The 18,852-nt window shown below is 39.1% G+C and overlaps 1 long non-coding RNA gene across 2 annotated transcripts; it reads left to right on the top strand.

Moving 5' to 3' along the window:
• The first annotated feature begins 375 nt into the window (after window positions 1-375).
• Window positions 376-18,231, top strand: LOC114289593 (uncharacterized). 2 transcript variants are annotated; one of them, XR_014339422.1, is made up of 6 exons: window positions 376-961; window positions 9,124-9,229; window positions 9,620-9,769; window positions 16,519-16,585; window positions 16,798-16,881; window positions 17,954-18,231. It is a non-coding gene; the product is annotated as an uncharacterized LOC114289593 (long non-coding RNA). The 2 variants fall into 2 exon arrangements; XR_003638649.2 differs by lacking the exons at window positions 9,124-9,229; window positions 9,620-9,769 and having other exon boundaries at window positions 445-961.
• The last annotated feature ends 621 nt before the right edge of the window (window positions 18,232-18,852 follow it).

The following is an 18,852-nucleotide window of genomic DNA, read 5'->3' as shown; positions in this document are numbered from 1 at the left end:
GAGAGGGAGCTGGGTCGATGTGTTGATTCTACATTAATTGCACGTGTGGTGGGAAAATTCCGCATGTGTGGGAAGGGGCTCCGCACGTGCGACGAGGGGCTCCGCACATACGGTGAAGGGCTCCACACATGCAGCTAGGGGCTCTGCACGTGCGGCCAGACGCATGATCTGCCTCGTTTTTTGTTCATTTCAGCTATGCATTAATCATTTGCCCCTTTTTCATTCATTTCTAAACATATCTCTCTCTCTCTACAATTTTTCTTTAGTTTATAAATTTTTTGTAAACATAAACCAAAAACGTAAACGTTACCAAACACTGCCTTAAATTTTTATTTGTGACAGTGAAACTTGACGTCGCTAAAAAAAAAAAAAAAAAAAAAAAAAAAAAAAAAAAACCCAAAACCTAATTCGCGCTTGTTTTTCCACCCTCAACCAAAAATCCCCAATCTCAAATCCCTAATCTTTTGAACCAACCCATCTTTTCTTATGAATCTCTCTCTCGCGCACAATTGTGAGCAGTGGCAAACAGTGGCGTCGAGCGACGGCAGCGACAGCGTGAGACGACATCGAGTAGTAGCAGACGACGGCGTCGAGCAACCATCACCACCTCCCAATAAGTCCCATACCTCTCTCTCCTATTCTTTTTTATCTCGGAGCCCTGATTTTAACCCTCTAGGTGTCACTCTCTCTTAAGAGATCCTACACTTACTGCCATCGACTTAACCGCCTTCGTCTCTACCATCATCTCCAACTTAAACAACCAATTCGATAACGCCCAACCCCCTACTGCGACGACGAAACCCTAGATGTATTCGAGCTCGATTACAAACTGGTATGTATGTAGTTCATAATCGCCCAATGGAGGAGGAGAAGAAGAACAAAAATGTGATTCGATTGGAGCGGGAGATCGTAATTCTATTTCTGAAACCGAAACTCATCATGACGTTGGCCAATCTCATTGGTATGGTATTTCCTTGTCTTCTTATTATTTGCAGATTCCATTTTGCCTTAATCGTTTTCTAAAATCCCAATTTCCATTCATTTCCCTAAACCCTCTTTCTCTCCACAAATTCATCATTCAAACACAATATTTATTTCAGTTTTTACATCTTACTTACTGCTAATGCTACACTCTAATTCGATTTTGCCTTGGTATTGAACCCACACTGAATTTCTCATGAACTGAAATGGGCAATAAGTACTAACGAGATAACTTATGTTTTTCTAACGAATTTTGGGTTTGACATTGACTTCACATCATTTTTTTTGGGCAACCTGCAACCGGATGCGGGCTTAAAACCATTTCTATTCTTTCTTTCCCTCTAATAATAATAAAAAGAAAAAGAAAAGAAAAGATCAGGAATAAAATGGAAATGTTAGAAATTGAGCGCCCAAGTGGCATGACCCTTTGAACCTTTTGAAACCTGAACCTTTTGAACCTTATCCATGTAAGTTTGAATTTTGAATTCAAAACTTATTTGGATAACCACTCAGGTTATCTATATCTATCATATCAACTGATATGGATAGATGGATAGATAGATGTTGAATGTTATATATTATATACATCTGATATGATGGAGATAATATATCGATATCACAGATACGTTATGTGGTTTTTACCCATAACCTTTTTCCCAGACTCCTTCTCTGACTCTCTCCCATTAAACAGCAATCAAGCCATTTTACACTGTGATTTGTGTAGGTGATATTTATTCTGTAATATCACTCCATTGCTGGGTTGATTGATCAGATTTAGGAAGCACGTGATTTACCCACGAGGTTCTTCGCTAAAAGGTATGATTCTGATATTTTATCCGCTGCGTTATAATGCTTTATAATTTACATTGGTATCAGAGCCTTAATGGGTATTTTGTGTTTTCTCTAATCATGTGTATATTTTTTATATAAATATATATACATGATATATGCATGAATATTAATAAAGGAGGAAGATGTCTTCATTTTTATGTTCATTAAATGTTATTTTTAATGCCATAAATGTTTTTATTGTGAAAAATGGAGTCTGCCAGTACAAAAATCGAACCAGAAAACACCCTGGAAAGCAGAGCGTGGGCCTCACGCGACACCTGACGCCGTGGGAGGCGTCCACGCGCCTCCACGCGTTGTCACGCCCTTGCACGCGCCTCCACGCGGCAGACGCGATTCAGATGTGCTTCTACGCGTCGTCAAGCGTGTGTCAGCGGCGCTTTCCAAGCGCGCGCCGTCCGCGCCACGCACGCGCCCCGTGTGCTGAGCCGCGTGTGAGCTGCTCGCTGAGCCGCTTGTGAGCCACTCGCTGAGCCGCCGCTAAGCCGTTTCTGAGCCGCTCATTGAGCCGCGTGCTAAGCCGTCTTTGAGCCACACGCTAAGCCGCGCCGTTTTTCTCCCCCGGCTTGGCTGCTGAAGTTAAGGCTCTGTTTGTTTTGTTTTTAATTCTGAATCGCGTTAAATGGTCATAATTAATTCGTTATAGCTTTGTTTTAAGCGTGGTTGGGACCATTAGACTTAGAATTAAATTTTCTATATTCTGTAAAATTTTGAAATTTTATGAAAATAAAAAAATATTTTTCCTGAAATAATAATTCATTATTTCTGGTTTAAAATGCATCTGGTGTTGCATGATTAAGTTTCTGGGGCTGAATTTTTTATTGTAGACTATTGTTGTAGTTTACTATTTACTGGTCTAGTTATTTCATTTTACCAGATTCTGTAATATTTATTTCTAATTTTATGTGTGTTTATTAGTTATTTAAAATTCCAGAAAATAGCAGAAAATTCTAGAAAATTTCAGAAGTGATATAGTTTCTGTTATGACATAATTTGAATATTAAATAAAGCATATTATTATTTTTTGCCTAGAGTTTCTAATATGTTGTAATTAGAATAGCATGATTAATTGTTATTTGTTTAAATTCCATTATTAATTGTGATATAGCATGAGTTGGTTGTGAATCTACATTATGATGCTATTGTATGGAATTAGAATTTTTTATCATGCTTTTAGGCATGCCATAGTCAGTGGGAGGTTATTCGGTTGAGAGAAATCTTTGTAGATTAACTCCCGAAAACCAATATTTTACGCATAAATTAAATTAAATTTTGGATAATTGTCACCTGTGGCGCAAGAGATGATTACGAGCATAGCGGATTTTCGATCTTGCGACTTGTGTAATATTGTCATTATTTAATTTAGATTTTTGTGGCAAAATTATATTATGCTAATCAAATTAATCCCAATGCGAATTTCTCTCTAAATTGACTTAGCTTATGGAAGTTAATTGGTTGACCTAGACTTAGTAAAGATGTTCAAATGTGAACAATGTAATCCCATTCTTTAGATGAGAAAAAGTCTTGGAGACTTTAGGTCAAACCTTAATTGAGCCAAAGTAAGGAAACATGACTCAAAGTTGCCGTGGTTTTGTTGCCTTGTTTGGCATAATAAAAACTAATGTGTACGCTATGGTTAGCGGCATGATACGTAGTTTTGGTTGGCGAGTTTTGGAGTTATGAAATTAGTAAGCCCTCAATAGATCTGTATATGATCTTGACTATTGAACTGTGCGGATTGACTTTGTAATTTGACTTGTAAATAATGTTACATCATTGGATGAAGTAACATTCAAGAGTCACGTCATCCAAGAAATGCGAGCTTACATAAAGTAGTCATTAAGTGTAAGACGAGTAGCCAGTATGAGCAGTGTTTTGCTCTCTACCCAATTATTGGCAGTGGATGGAGCAAAATTTCATGCACTATAATAGTGTGCATTGAAATATCACGTGAAGTGAAAAGATTAGCGCTTGGAAACTACAAAATCTATTAACACTAAGTGAAAAGATTAGCGCTTAGAAGCTGCAAAAACTATTAACACTATGTGAAAAAATTAGCGCTTAGAAGCTGCAAAATCTATTAACACTAAGTGAAAAAATTAGCGCTTAATGGCTACAAAATCTATTAGCATTACCAACTTGTCTAAGTCTGGACACTTACTGTTTCCACACTTGAGTGTGAGACATGAGGAGGGGCTTCTTTGTATGATTCCTTAGCTAGGCTAACGTTTTTTAATAACGTTTACCACTAAGCGCAAACGTTGCAACATAATAATGAAAAGGTCAAGGCCGACAAGGTTGTTATGACTCTAAGAATTTGACGCATGGCTCGTGAGAGCATTGTGTTGAATTAGACTCTTTAGCCTAATTCGCGCTTAAGTTACTTCAGGAGCTGTCATAGTTGATAGCTTATTCTCTCCTTCTTGTGGATAGTAGAATTGATTGCAAGTAACTATGAAATGAGAAATAGATATGGCAAGAGGAGTATCGTCATCTTTCAACTAGATGCAGTAAAGTGTATGGAGAATAAAATTGACTTGAAGGTGCAGGAGATTAGCACTTACTAGTTAAATTTGCGACTTAGGCACACTTGATATCTCCATGACATCCTTTTATGATCTAGGGAATATGAATTAGTCGTGAGTCATTACCTAGTTGGGTCTAAACCTTTAAAACTTGTCTTCGAAAACTCACACATTAAGATGATTGGAATTAGTTTATGACATTGGTCATGAACCAGTGGCTTATTATACTTAATCACATTAATGAGATGATGACACGATGGTTTGAGTAGGCCTTCTCGGGCCCACTCGCTTATGACATCCTACTCTCATGTGAATGTGTAATTTTGTTCGTAATGGGTGCGCACAAGTAAGTAGGAAAGCCGTAGAAGGTCATTTGTTTTGGCGCATTTAGTCCACTATGATATTTGTGACTAGATATGTGTAAGGGTATGATAGCTAAGCCTCAATCTCGACACATTTATAGATTACGATACGCATCTGAGTCAAGACTATTTGATCTCTCATAAGTCAAAAGTTTTGAGATGATTTTTCACATTGCACATATGAGGTTGAGATCAATTAGATAACAGATTTTGTGTTTTTAGTTTTGACCAAGGTGGCGAGTATCTATTTGAGTTATTTTAGAAAACTCTGTGAAGAGAAATGGATGCTTAGAAAATTGATTATTCCTAATACTCAACAAAACAATGGTGTAGTAGAGATAAGGAATTAAGTATTGTTAATGTTAGGTGGATAATGGCGCAAAATGTTTCCCAATTGGGAATTGCACTTTAGTTTGTTGCCTATATCCCTAACTAAATGCCCTCCATATCAAATTTTTACACTCCATTTATGTAATGGGTTAGTGGAGAGCCATCTATGGGCGATCTATAACCATTAAGCAGCTTATCTTTATTTTTACTTCTCATAAGGTTGCGAAGTTAAGACCTAGAGTTCTATGGCGCATTATTGTATGCTGTCTTGTAAACACATAGGGTTGTGTGGCGCATTATTGTATGCGGTCATGTAAACCCTTCGAGTCATGTGCATATAGGTAAGCAGCTTTGTGGGAGTGTAACTAAGTCACATAAATTTTTCTTAGTAAAGGTGACGTGAATAGAGGTTTTTGGAACTCTATAAGATAGAGAATTCTAAGCATAGCGCTTTATGTAGCCTAATTGAGAATGGAAAGAAATTTCCAATATCCTAGGGACAGTAGGAGCGATGTGCCTACTAATGGATTAATCCGTTAGAGAAGAATACTCAACATTCTTAGTTGCGTGGTAGCAATTGTGAAATTTTTTCACGTCATCACTGGGTGATTAAGAGGGAAACATTCATGATTGCTCCGCAAGATGATAAAGAGCCTACGATAATGCCAAAGGCTCTAGTCCCCTGTTTTTAGAAAGTGGATTAATATTGCGCAGTTTAAGACAAAGTCTTTGAGGATTAACCATTTCTATAATATGGTTGACTTTCCATTATGACGCGAAACTGTTCTAAAGTTATGCGTAATTTGGATAGTTATTGTTGTGGCATAAGGCTCGCTAGATACCGAAAAGTCGCATCATTGAGGAAAGTGTAGACCATGAGAAGACTTCCTCCTGGGGAGTGAGGTTATTTCGACTTAAACTATGATTGACATAAGTTCGGAACATTGATTTGTGGACATTGTGACATAACTTCTTGTTGGAGAATTGGATAAGTAGATCCGTAGGGATTTATCTTCTGCTTTTATGGTGAAAAGTTAGGAGCGCAAAAAGGTTGCTAGTTCCAATAAATCTTTTACAGCCTAAAATAGTTATCCAAATAGTGGTTCTTAGATTTTGTTAAGCCATGATCGGGTAACGATGATCGATGAAGACCACTGAGGCATGATCAATGGTCCAAAAGAATTTTTTCCTTACTTAGTCATTATGAGCCAGGAATTTATAAGGTTGTCGCCACCTAGGGTGGGCAGTCCTCTATTTTAGATATGATGGACATGGGTGATGTAATTTATATGCTCGGATGTACGATCCTTAGGGATTGTTTTGGAAAAATTCTCGATTTGTCTTCGATGACTTACATAAGGAATATCCTAGAATGATTCTGGATGAAAAATTGCAAACCTATTGACTTACCTATCAGTAAAAGCCAGAGCCTTAGCTATTGAGTGAATCCTCGGATTGTCTTTGGGAGAAACAAGTGACCTATATTCCTTGATCTTTTCTTTGTTGTGGGAGCCTAAAGTACGCTATGTGGACGTATTCGGCATGATAAGTGTTATCTTTGGTAAATGGTCAACTGAGTTGTTTAGACATTGACCTTGCTCATTAGACTGTGGATAAAATGCTTTACTAGTAGTATATTAATTTGCTCCTTGTAAGATTCAATGCGCTAGTTGGGCGCATCTGCGCTAGTTGGGCGCATTAAGAATGAACGCAAATTGGTCACCAAAATATCTTTAGAGAGGTTATTGCGCAAGAGGTAGTGATCTTAAATCACTTCATGTGAGGCGCACATGGTGGATTCTGTTTTATATACTTATCGCAAGAGGTGCTGATAAGGCTTATGTTTGGAATCTAGAATTGTGATCTTGAATCACTTCATGTGGGGCGCACATGGTGGATTCCGCTGTATATACTTATCGCAAGAGGTGCTGATAAGGCTTATGTTTGGAATCTAGAATTTCGCAAGTTGTGGTCATATTTTTTTTTAGATCGATCACTTATTTGTTGTGAGATGATGGGATGTTGACACCATTATGGTTTGTGTCATAGTGATTAGCAGATGATGATGTTAGTAGGCAAGATTGGCTCACTCACACGAGCAATCGCCCTTGGCGCTTGGGAGCGAGCAAGGATGAGACTAGTGGTTTATTTTTATTTGGAGCCAAGAGAGGCTTAAATAATCCACTATGTATGTCGCCTTGGTTACAACGAAGATGAGGCCATGTTATGGACCAAACATGGATGTTAGTACCCACTTTCCATGTTGTGCCTGTTATGATTAACCAGATGCGAGATCTCATTTGGCGCCTAGAAGGCGAGAAAATAGAGAATTCGGGTTAGGCGCTAGAAAGCGACTAGACTAATATCTGTACGGCGTATCGAGTATGACGTCACTCTTTTGGAAGAGTTACTCCACCGTAGCATGTATTCATACTATATGTGCTTGGCGACCGAGTAATGAGATGAGAGAATGGATCCCTGTTTCCTCACCATATGAGTCTTACGTGTCATTATTGATATGAGTTTCATTTATGTACCCTTTTGTGACTTTTGACTATGTCATAAGGTAAGAGGTTGATGTTCTGCTACTTTGGTATGTTGCCTGCGGTCACGTACGATTCGGCCTTACGGGACATCACTAGGAAAGCGGTCAATCCTAAACTAAATGGCATGAGGGCAAAGGGAAGATCATCTAATATTACACTACTGTTGTATATTCACTGCCAGCAACTCACATCGCTCTGTATGAGAGGCTGATTGAGTGTGAATATATTGTAAGAATTGAGAGGGTCAAACATGCTCTTTTTGAGGGATTAGAGATGTTTTTTGGACCGGTGTAATTAGATGGGTCTGGGGTATATGAGACACTATTTCTGCTCTTTTTGAGTTGATGTCTCTATACTGGCTCATTTTGAGTTTCTAGTATAGAGCTCCCACATGCAGGTGTTCTCAGCAGTCGCACGGTGCAGTGGCTAGTATGAGATTGTTCATTTTTTGGGGAGATTAAGATAGAGATGTGGCAGTGTCATGCCAACTCATGTGCGAGTGAGAGATGTTAGAAATTGGACGCCCATGTGGCATGATCCTTTGAACCTTTTGAACCTTATCCATGTAAGTTTGAATTTTGAATTCAAAACTTATTTGGATAACCACTCAGGTTATCTATATCTATCATATCAACTGATATGGATAGATGGATATATAGATGTTGGTTGTTATATATTATATACATCTGATATGATGGAGATAATATATCGATATCACAGATACATTATGTGGTTTTTACCCATAACCTTTTTTCCCAGATTCTTTCTCTGACTCTCTCCCATTAAACAACAATCAAGCCATTTTGCACTGTGATTTGTGTGGGTGATATTCATTCTGTAATATCACTCCATTGCTGGGTTGATTGATCAGATTCAGGAAGCACGTGATTTACCCACGAGGTTCTTCGCTAAAAGGTATGATTCTGATATTTTATCCGCTACGTTATAATGCTTTATGATTTACAGGAAAAATGGCAAAGTTCCTAATTGTGATTTCTGACCAAGTTCTGAAGGTCGTAAATGCTTTGTCTTTGGCTTTTGATTTCCCCAGAACACAGTTCTGATCGGGCTGAATTTCTAAAGCTTAACAAGAGAGTTCAACCAACTTCACTCCATCCCACCCCCCACCCCCATAAAAAAAAGGACAAAAAATAAATAAATAAATAAAAACACAAATGAAGAAGAAAATTAAAAAATAAAAACTTCTATTGGCTTCATATATAGAAAAGTCCTGGTCCAGAGTGTGATGATCCTTAATCTATTTATTGGTTATCGTTCCTCATTCCATATGGTAAAATAAAGGATGACCATTGATTTCATCTGTTTTAAGACTGATTTTGGCCTTATAACAAAGTATTAGTGAATTGAATGTTATGTTGAAAAACACTTGATTTGCCCATGAGTTGTTAAGTTTTTGTTGTATGATATGGTGTAAATGAAGAGAAACTGTTTAGCAGTTTCCTCTGTGTGTATGTCCACCATTTAAAACTACTGTCAGTGTAACTAAAAAGGTCAATTTTAAATTGCCAGAAAGCTGTTGAAACAGAGGCTATGGCAGTGAGAGATATGAGCAGCTTGATGTTTCAAAAAAAAGTTGCCCCGTTCCTATCAGATGCTCCATGACGCCTCATGGAAGGTAATAGGTGTGATTTTTTTTTTTTTTTTTTTTAAATGCCAAAGGAAAATAGTCTGGTGTTGTTACTCTCACCAGAAAACTATTTTGTTTGACTCCTTATGATGCCATCCTGTGGGTGCCCCCTCAGATTTTATCATGATCTTTTTGGTGACAAAACAAAATTAAAGAACAAAAATTTTAAACACTTGCAATAAAAAACTGCACCCAATTGATGAGTTCATAAACTCATGCACTTACAACCCATACACAAAAGGAATCCCAAATGGAAACTTTTATTAAGTTACTCTTCATTTAAGGAAGTCTTCAAATTGTTGTATTTTGATTTCTATCCGTGAAATATTTTATTATTTGATCAATGCATAAAATAATGCATTTACTTTAAGTGTACAGTCTCAAAAGAAACTGTATGAGAAGCGCCATAATACAGCAGATGGCCACATTAGAATATGGCTTGGAATAAGGCAAATTATGAATTCTACTGATCATTTAGTAACTGAAACAAGGGACACTGCAAAAGAACTGAAAACTGGAATCCACATGGTAAGAAAACGCTCTATTTCTCTCTCTTCATATGCATATAGATCAATGTTTTTTTAGATTTTGAATTCCATAGCCTGGTACTATACATATTAAAGCTTTCTTGAAATATAAATATACTCTTAAGTTCTATGTTTAAATTATAAGAAAATTGAGAGAGATTGAGAGAGCAATTTAGCTCTGTATGTTTTTGATGTATTTAGCAATCAAATGGAACCTCCATTATATAGGAGATGGTTTACAAGACAGAATGATATGAAGCCACCGAAAGGTAGCAAAAGGAAAGGAAAAGCAAGCATCTCTGTGCTAGCACCAACTATGCAACAACTAGCAAAAGGAAAAGAAAAGAAAGCATACAACTATGCAACAACTATCTACAGATATTATCTATTAAATATAATATCTACATATATTATCTACTATTATAATATTAACATCCCCCCTCAAACTCAAGGAGGACAAACATCAACCAACTTGAGTTTGGAGACAAGGTCAATGAAGCGGCCAGGAGAATGAGCTTTGGTGAAGATATCAGCATGTTGATCAACAGAAGAGATCGGATGGAGATGGACAGTACCATGAGTAACGTGTTGCCGAATAAAATGACAGTCAATCTCAATGTGCTTGGTGCGATCATGAAAAACATCATTGTGAGCAATTTGAAGAGCACTGTGATTGTCACAAAAGAGGGCAGTAGCGCCAGAGGGAGTAACACCTATGTCAGCAAGAAGCCAACGAAGCCAGAGAAGCTCCTGAGTAGTATCAGCAAGGGCACGGTATTCGGCTTCGGTACTAGAACGAGCAGTAAGAGATTGTTTCTTACTGCGCCAAGAAATAAGAGAATCACCCAAAAAAAAGCAAAACCCAGTAGTAGAGCGGCGGTCAGTAGGATCGCCAGCCCAATCAGCATCAGAGAAAGCACGAAGCTGGAGAGAGGAGCGGGCGGAATAATGAAGACCATGAAACATTGTGCCTTTGAGATAGCGAATGATACGAATTAAGGCAGCATAATGTGTGGTACGAGGAGCCGACATAAACTGGCTGACAATATGGACGGCATAGGCAATATCAGGACGAGTAACAGTGAGATAGACAAGACTGCCAACCAGCTGACGATATAGAGTAGCATCAGAGAGAAGAGTGCCATCAAGAGGGGTAAGACGACTCTGAGGCTCCAGGGGAGTTGAGGCAGTCTTGCAATCGGTAAGACCAGCACGGGTGAGAAGATCAGATGTGTACTTAGCCTGAGAGAGAAAAGAACCCGTGGAATCATGGAAGATTTCAAGACCCAAGAAATAGCTGAGAGGACCAAGGTCTTTCATCTCGAAATGATGGCTAAGAAATTGTTTAAGATGAAGAATACCATTGACATCATCACCGGTGATAATCATATCATCCACATAAAGAAGAAGCAAGGTGGTCCCTTGAGCAGTTTTGCGGATAAACAGTGCAGTATCATAAGAGCTGGAGGTGAAACCACAGTCATGAATAGTAGAGCTGAACTTGGCAAACCAAGCGCGGGGAGCTTGTTTGAGACCATATAAAGCACGTTGAAGTTTGCAGACTTTATGAGGTGGATAAGTAGACCCAGGGGGAGGTTGCATGTAGACCTCCTCAAGAAGAACACCATTAAGAAAGGCATTTTTCACATCCATTTGATAAAGATCCCAGTGTCGGGTAGTAGCAACTGCAATGAGGCTGCGAACAGAGGTGAGACGAGCAACAGGAGCAAAGGTCTCCTCATAGTCAATACCATATTCTTGATTGAAGCCTTTAGCAACAAGGCGAGCTTTATAGCGCTCAATAGAGCCATCAGAACAGGTTTTGATTTTGTATACCCATTTACAGCCAATGGCAGTCTTGCCAGGAGGAAGATCAACAATGTCCCAAGTGTGAGTTTTGTCTAAAGCCTGTAATTCATCAGTCATAGCTTGCTGCCAAAGAGGATTAGAGCGAGCCTCCCGATAGGAGGTGGGTTCATGAGTAGAAAAAGCAGTAGAACCAACAATAAAGTCACGAAGACGAGTAGAAGGTTGGATTACCCGGTGTGGTCGAGCAGGAGGAGGAGGAGCCACAGGAAGAGACTCAACAGGGGGTGAGGAGTCCGAGGGAGCAAGATCAGGACCATCAGAGCTGGCAGGTGCTTGAGAAAGACCAGTAGGCAAGGCAGTCTCAAAAGAGTCAGGCATGGGCAGTGAAGGAAGCTCATCAGAAAACAGATCTGCAGAAGGGTTAGTAAAACACAGAGAGGGTGAGGGAACGGATAAACGGAATTGAGAGAGGGAGGAAAACATTGTGTGTTCCCAAAAGACCACATGACGAGAGATACGGAGACGCTGGGAGAGAGGATCCCAACAGCGATACCCTTTATGTTCAATACCATACCCCAAGAAGCAACAAAGGCGAGAACGAGGTTCAAGTTTGGTACGTTCATGAGGTTGGAGAAGAACAAAACAGGCAGAGCCAAAAACCCTAAGGGTGTCGTAAGGGGGACGGGTGCCATGTAAACGCTCATATGGAGTGTGATTATGAATGACTGGTGTAGGGATACAATTGATAGTGTAAGCAGCAGTGAGAGCGGCTTCACCCCAAAAATTTTCGGGACAAGAGGAAAAGAGAAGGAGGGCTCGAGTAGTGTCAAGTAGATGCCGATGTTTTCGTTCAGCACGGCCATTTTGTTGGGACGTACCTGGACAGGAACGATGAGGTTGAGTACCATGACTCCTAAGGAAAGAAAGAAAGTCAAAATCTTTATATTCCATGGCATTGTCGGAGCGAAAAATCTTGATAGTTTTAGAAAATTGGGTTTTAACCATTGCAGCAAAATTGTAATAAAGTTGTTTGAGTTCAGAGCGATTTTTCATAAGAAACAACCATGTAAAACGAGAAAAATCATCTATAAAAACAACAAAATAACGTGCGCCTCCCATAGTAGGAGTAGGAGAGGGTCCCCAAATATCATAATGAATGAGATCAAAGGGCGCAAGAGAAACAGAATCACTTTTATTAAACGACAAAGCAGGTTGTTTTGCAAGTTGACAGGACACACAATTGAAAGCATCAGAACTTACAGTACCCAAATGACCACTAGAAATTAAAGACTTCAAACGACCAACAGAAAGATGGCCCAAACGATAGTGCCAAAGCTGAAAATGAGATAAAGGAGGAGCAGTGGTAGCAGTGGTAGGAGCAGTGATTTGAGAGGAATCCGGAACATGAAGATGGATAAGTTCGTAGAGACATCCTTGCTTACGGCCGATCCCAAGAGTTTGCCCGGTCCGAGGGTCCTGCACCAAACAACCAGTATGGGAAAAGGTAACAGTTAGACCATGCTCACATAATTGACTAATGGAGATAAGATTTAAAGTGAGAGCAGGCATAAGATATACATGGGATAAAGATAAGTGAGAGGTGGAAACAGACCCAACATGACTTACAGACAGAAGAGACCCATTAGCAGTATGGATAGAAGGAACATGAGAAGTCGAAGAGAGAGGAGTAAAAATAGTAGGATCAAAGGTCATGTGATTATAACAAGCGGAGTCAAAGTACCAGGAAGTGTTACCTGCGGTGGTAGACAAAGCAGGAGATGGAGGAGTACCGGAATGCTGCCAAAAATGTTGAAACATGGCTTCAACATCGGTATGAGAGAAGACCGGAGTGGAAGGATCTACAGGGACAGAAGAAGGTGAATCTTCGGAGGCGGCAGCAGCAGTGCGTGGAGCAGGCATGTTTTTAAATGGAGTCCCAGAACGGTGAGAGTTGCTGCGGGAAAGATTCCCGGTGGAAGGACCATGGCGAGAGGCACGGGTAGGATTGCGGAAGCAATCTTGTTGGAGATGACCGGGGCCAGTCTTGTTGCAAAATCGACAAAGACGAACGGGACAATGAACCAGAAGATGAGTCGATGGAAGATTGCGGTTGTGACAATAGTTGCAGGTAGTGGACCGCTGTGGTGAAGGAGAACTCCGAATCTGGGGAGTAGCAAGAACAGAGTCCACAGGGTGTGGATGGAGAGTACCAAACCTGGTTTCCTCGGACAGGAGTTCAGAAACGGCTTGCTCAAGAGTGGGTAAAGGAGTGCGATGTAGGAAAGATGCGCGGACGGGCTCAAAACGAGGAGTGAGAGCCATGAGAAACTGAACCAAGCGTTGTTGGTCACGGTAGGTAGTAAACAAGGCAGCATCCTCAGTATGAGGCCATGGAGGCTCAGAAAGAGCGAGTTGATCCCAAACATAATACATTTGGGAGAGGAAATCATTAATGGTCTGAGTGTTTTCTTGGCGCATACGGTGAAGATGACTCAGAAGCTGATATTGGTGAGCAAGACCGGTAGTCTGATAGCGTTCTTGCAAAAAATCCCAGATGGCCTTGGCTGGAGAGGAAGCAGACTCAAGTTGGAACCTACCACACTGAAGGCTGATGGATGTAATAGAAGTATTGCGAAGCCAGGTGATGATCTGATAATTTTTACTATCCCAATCTTCTAGTCAGTCGATATATTTGGCAGCGGAGTCCGTGGCAGCGGATTCCGTGGTTGTTGGGACTGGTTTGCACACATCCCCAGTAATGATACGCCAAAGTTTCTTGCCTTTGAGGAAGCCAGACATGGCTTGTGCCCAAAGGACATAATTAGTCCCGTCAAGAATAACGGAAATAGGGTGATTAGAGGAATCCGGGCGATCCATGAGGGAAAAATAGCACAATGGCGGTAGAATCTGAAAAAATCGAGGTTACCAATGAATTCAGAAGGCCGAAATTAGTGGGAAAAGGAGTGAAACGACCCAAAATATGACCACAGAGGCACAAAAATGAGAGGCAAAGGGGCGCGGCGCATGTTAGCAAGAAAGGCGCGGCGCACGTTAGCAAAAACAGGCAGGCAGTGCACGGTAGCAGAGAGGGCTGACGTGTGCTGACGTCAGAAACACGCGGCGCACGTTAGCAAGGTAGTGCGCGGTGCACATTAGCACGGGACAGTGTGGAGGACGCGTAGAGCGCGTGTGTGGCGGAAGGCGGAGGCAGGCGACGCGCCGGTCACAGAAGCGGCGCGTGAGAGCGCGTGTAACGTCTGATGGGGCTGAAATTGGTGGCGTTAGAATCGTCCGGAGGAGACGAAGGCTCTGGTGTGGTGAAAAATGTATTTCAGAGATGGACGAAAAAGGGATACAGATGAAATGCAATCTGTAGAAAAAAAAAATATGTTGGCAGAAGAGGCTAGGCAGAAAACCTGTGCTCTGATACCATATAAGAAAATTGAGAGAGATTGAGAGAGCTATTTAGCTCTGTATGTTTTTGATGTATTTAGCAATCAAATGGAACCTCCATTATATAGGAGATGGTTTACAAGACAGAATGATATGAAGCCACCGAAAGGTAGCAAAAGGAAAGGAAAAGCAAGCATCTCTGTGCTAGCACCAACTATGCAACAACTAGCAAAAGGAAAAGAAAAGAAAGCATACAACTATGCAACAACTATCTACAGATATTATCTATTAAATATAATATCTACATATATTATCTACTATTATAATATTAACAGTCTGGCAGAATAGAAAGTGAAAATTGGATGTTACTATCCACAAACATCAACTTGGATTTAAGTGAAAATTTATATGTGGATGCCCACTGCAGGAAGTGTATTCTTAATCTCATACTTCTTCCACAAAAACATGCTTGATGAAAAACCTAAAATAGAAAGAGATCAAGTGAACACTAGTGAAATTTCAATACTAGTTGTTCGTGTAGTTAGTTTTAGGCCAAGTTTGGCATATTGTAAAAAAAATCAAAAAGTTAAAAAGTTACTCAAAAAGTTGACACTATTCACCAAAAGTCAACAATTACGGCTGCACAACTCCCAATCCTAATTTTTCCCTACAAATCAATTTTTATAGTTTTTTATTACACATTTTTCCATAAAAAGTTAAAAAGTTAACCCAAACATCCATATTTTCTTCCTCAATTTTTTAGTCCAAAAAGACAAAAAGTACACTTATTTAGGACACCCCAAACAACCCCTAGTTTTCATCATAATTCGGGTCATTGAAAACTGTTTGGATCTGATGGCCCAAAATGAATGTACATTTCAATACTTTTTTCCTTGTTTGTTTCTTTGATAAGATAAAGTAAAGGTTCATTCAAATTAAGGACCACAGGGCCAAAAGGTAAACTATGATGGTGACTGTCTAGCCTTTTCATTTTATGGGAGGAAAAAAAGTCTAAATCTAGGGAGTTATTGTTGCAAGTAAATACAAAATTTGGAATTATTATTTTAACATACACCTAAACTGGACCTATATGTGCCCGTTTTCATATGTCAATCACTAGGTTATCCTAAGAGTTGCCCCTTCAACAGTACTGTATGGTAATAGAATACATTGATCTCTGTCACTTTTTTGCGTTTGATATAGAATCATTTGAAGTTTAAGCAGTGCCTTGTGGAGTTTAAACAACTTTACTGGTACTATGACTTTCATGTTTAAAGTGTCGGATCAATTTACAAGATCTGCCACATTCTGCAATAACCGTTACATTTTTTTGGACTGTTTACTTTTCCACTCTCTTTCTGCCTTCTTTTTTTGTGTCAATCTACCTTCTTCTATCAATGGTTCTACTTATTTCATTCCTCAGTTTATTGGCTTGTATATATTGCCTTGGTAATTTTGTTTTTGACCATTTGTCTTGGTAAATTAGTTATGCTCTTGTTTTCTTACTTGTTCAATATTCATTAGCCTTTTTTCTCTCTCTCATCCTAGATGCTATGCTTGCCTTCATCCAAGGGCTGTGAACTGCCGGAAGAAGAAGTGTGGCTATAGCAACCAGGTTTTTACTCTGCTTTGCTCTGAATTACTTGTTAATTTAACTTTTTAATTATTTAACTGCTATGTGTTTTGCCAAGTTTTAAATATTTTATTTATGATTCACAATCTAATGTGGATTACTAAACACACCAAATTTGAGTTATTATTTGAAGTAGTTCTCCTTGCTCTTCTGTATTTGGTTTATTGGTTCTAATATCATATTCGGTATTGCAGCTTAGGCCCAAGAAGAAGAACAAGTGAATACTAGTGAAATTTCTGCATCTAGAGGTGGATCTGGAGCGTTGAATTCTAAACAAAGTACAACCTTTTATCTCAGCAGACATTATCCCCATATTATGTTTTGTGATTCTCTTTGAAACATTTTACTTGTAATTGGTACCGGATTGGATCCTGAATTTACCATATATCATGATGTTCCTTAGTCTTTGATGAATTTGGCTGCATTTGTTTTTTTGGAACCATTTTATTATGAGTTATGTTTTGTTCCATGATTAGCGTACAAGTTTGTGATATTGAATATGCAGAGGCACAAAATGACTTCTTAATATGATACTTAGAAACATATAGTTTTTGGATGGTTTGTAATATATAGACAATTTTTGAATGCTTGAAACTTGGCACACACGACCGCCTTGGCACAATAGACTTGGGGAGAAGAAGGGACTCGAATCGGGTTATCAGTTTGGGAGTTATAGCCGGATTTCGGTCTAGGCAAACTAATTCCTTAAGAAGCTTAGAATAAGAGGTGTTGACATCCCAAAATCATCAAACGGTATCGGATTAGCACGAAACTTGGCACACACGACCACCTAGGCATGAGAGACTTATGGGAGAAGATGGGACTCGAATCGAGTTCCCAGTTTGGGAGTTAGAGTCAGATTTCAGTCTAGGCAAACTAGTTCCTTAAGAAACTTACAATTTGAGGTGTTGACGCCCCAAAATCACCAAACGGTGTTGGATTAGCACGAACTTGGCACACACTACCGCCTTGGCACGAGAGATTTGTGGGAGAAGACGGGACTTGAATCAGGTTCCCGGTTTGGGAGTTAGAGCTGGATTTCGGTCTAGGCAAACTAGTTCCTTAAGAAACTTAGAATTCGAGATATTGACGCCCCAAAATCACCAAATGGTATCAGATTAGCACGAAACTTGGCACACACGACCGCCTTGGCACGAGAGACTTGTGGGAGAAAACGGGACTCGAATCGGATTCCCGTTTTGGGAGTTAGAGCCTGATTTTGATCTAGGCAAAATTATTTACTTAATTATCTTTGTAATTGTATAGTTGTTAAATTTTTAAGTTTTTTTGTAATTAACATATTAACACATAATTATATTGTCATTAATTATTTTTATTTTTTGTTTTCAGATATTTCCTAAATAAAAGTTTGCTTCTTGTGGAATGCATGCCTGTGAAGAATGCGACTAACTTTAGTTTTTGTTACCTACGGAGAATGATGAGGAAAACTTTTGTTTTTGGTTTATGTTATTTTAAATTAGGAACAACAGTATGTATTTAAACATTATATATGTATTATGGAATATTATGTAGTGGGTTAATTTTGCTAATGTGTAGTTATGAATGCAAGAATATTTTTATTATGGAGAAATTATTATTTCTATATAAGAATTTTTATATTATTATGTAATATTTGGTTTCTTTTTCAACTTTTTTTTTCATTTAATACAGGTAATTTGAATATTTTTAATAATTTCATTGTAGGATTTTTTTTTTTTGGCGATGGCACCACACCGTCGCAAAAAACATTAGAACTAAAATGTTTTTTTTTTTTAGCCACATAGACAATGCCGTCGCAACAAAAAACATTTCGTGATAGCATTTTTTTCCGTCTCAAACAAAACTTTTAGCGACAGCACAACATTGTCGTCGCAAAAGATCTCAATTTTTTTACATGTTATAGGCAATAGTAAAATGCTGTCGCAAAATGCCACATTTGCCGTCGCAAAAAACAACCCGACGGCACCATGTCGTCGCTAGAACGTTTTAGCAACGCCCTCTGTTGTGACCCCTCCTTTGCCGTCGCTAAAAGCCATTTGTCGTTGCTAAAAGTTTTTTGAGACGGCATTAAGAATATTAGCGACGGCATTATGCCGTCGGAAAAAACTAAATTTTTTGTAGTGTCTTTTTTAATATATCACCTAGACAGGATTTGATGAGATTTGGGAAGAGTGGGAAGTTGTCCCCTCGATTTATTGGCCCTTTTGAAATCCTTGAGCGAATAAGGGAGGTTGATTATCATTTGGCAT

The sequence above is a fragment of the Camellia sinensis genome, chromosome 9 (genome assembly GCF_055761805.1).
Source record: "Camellia sinensis isolate YWXY chromosome 9, ASM5576180v1, whole genome shotgun sequence".
In the NCBI taxonomy this organism is placed as follows: domain Eukaryota; kingdom Viridiplantae; phylum Streptophyta; class Magnoliopsida; order Ericales; family Theaceae; genus Camellia; species Camellia sinensis.
Note: the sequence above shows the minus strand (reverse complement) of the source record. Positions and strands in the feature narration are given on the sequence as shown.